Here is a 1799-nt window from a genome sequence, read left to right on the forward strand (position 1 = left end):
CGCAGTCGGGGGAGGCGTCGACGTTGTTGCGGTACTTGCGGAAGTAGCGCTCGTAGATCTTCGCCTTGATCTCCTCGAAGAAGAGGTCGTGGTTGGCCTTGCAGCGCAGCATGGGCGCGATGACCTTGCCCTGGAGCGCCTTGCGCAGCTTGCTCGTGTAGAGGCTGTGGATCGAGAACGACCGCTCCGACACGGCCTCCGTCGCCTCGTCGGCGAAGATCTGCTGCGCCATGGCCGCGTGGACCGGCGCGCGCATGCGGAGCTTGCTGTAGAACTGGAGCGCGCTGAAGTGCTTCTCGCCGTCGAGCCCGGCCTTGAACTCGAAGCGGTCCTTCCTCTCCTTCTTGGGCGTCGACCGGAGCTCGTCGAGCCACGTCATCTCGCAGGCGTCGACGTCCATGGACGCGTCGTCGTCGCTGCTGCCGTCCAGATCGTCGAAGGCCTGGTCCAGGAGCGACTTCTCGCCTTTGCTGCGCTTCGTGCGGTTGCTCTCGACCTCGGAGAGCTTCGTCTTCTCGCCCGCCTGACGGCCGATGCGCGCGGACGTCTCGAAGTACAACGCGGAGTAGAGCTGCGTGGCCGCCTTGGAGGCGGCGTCGCCGGCGGAGCCGCCGCCGAACACGTCGGAGACCTTGACGAGCGGGTTCATGTGGAGCGCGATCATGTCGCGGTCCGTGACCATGCCCGGGGCGAAGAAGCGCTCCTTCACCTGGCTGATCATGATCGAGATCGCCTCGCGGACCGGGGCAGCAATTTTCAGCGGTGGTTGAGGTCAATAACGCTGCTTGATACGAAGGCGCTCCGCCCAACGCTGCCAGAGTGCTAACATGGAGAGCAGTCCAGCCCCGGCCCCCGCGGCCGGCCGGGCGCCGGCGAAGCCCGTCGTCCTGGAGCGGCTCCCCGAGGGCCTCGCGCGGCCGATCACGCCGAACCCGCCCCTCAAGAAGCTGCCGCCGCTGAACACGCAGAAGAAGAAGGAGCGCGAGGCCGCGGAGGTGACGCTGGCGAGCGCCGTGGGGTCGACGGATCTGGCCGTGCTCGAGGCGGCGCTCTGCAGCGCCGCGGCGGCGGGCCTGCCGAGCGAGCACCCCGCCGTCGCCATCGTCGAGCTCGTCAAGGCCGAGGTCGAGCACCGCGCGGCCGCGCGCGCGCGCGCGGCCGCGCTGCTCGCGGAGAGCTGCCACCTCCACGACTTCGTCGCCATCGGCGCGGGCCTCGACGCCGCGAAGCTCTTCGGCGTCGACGACCCGGAGGTCGTCGACCTCGCCAAGTCCGCGCGCGGCGAGCTGAGCCGGCAGATGGCGCGAAGGAACGCCGCGGAGCGCCTGCTCGCGCGGGCCCTCGAGCGCGACGACCTCGGCGCCCTCGAGGACGCCCTGCGCGACGCCGACGCGGCGGGCGTCGAGGACTCCGCCGACGCCTACGTCGCCGCGGCGGAGCGCCGCGCGGCGATGGTCGACGCGATCCGGCGCCGCGCCGCGGCCGAGGCCGCGCTCGTCGAGGCGGCGGCCGGCGCGGACTGCGCCGCCCTCGAGGCCGCGCTCGCCGAGGCGGCGCTCCGGGGCGTCGCGGGCGCCGCCGTGTCCGGCGGCGCCGCGCGGCTCGCGGAGCTCGGCGCGATCCGCGAGCGGCAGTCGGCCGCGCTCGCCGCGGTCGCGGTCGCGGCCGCGGGCGAGGACCTCGGCGCCCTCGACGCGGTCATCGACGCGGCGCTGGCGACGGGCGTCAGCGAGGAGGGCGTCGCCGGCGCGACCACCGCGCGCGCGGCGCTCGCGGAGCTCCTCGCGGCGCGCGCGTCC

Source organism: Aureococcus anophagefferens (assembly GCF_000186865.1).
Source record: "Aureococcus anophagefferens unplaced genomic scaffold AURANscaffold_1, whole genome shotgun sequence".
In the NCBI taxonomy this organism is placed as follows: Eukaryota; class Pelagophyceae; order Pelagomonadales; family Pelagomonadaceae; genus Aureococcus; species Aureococcus anophagefferens.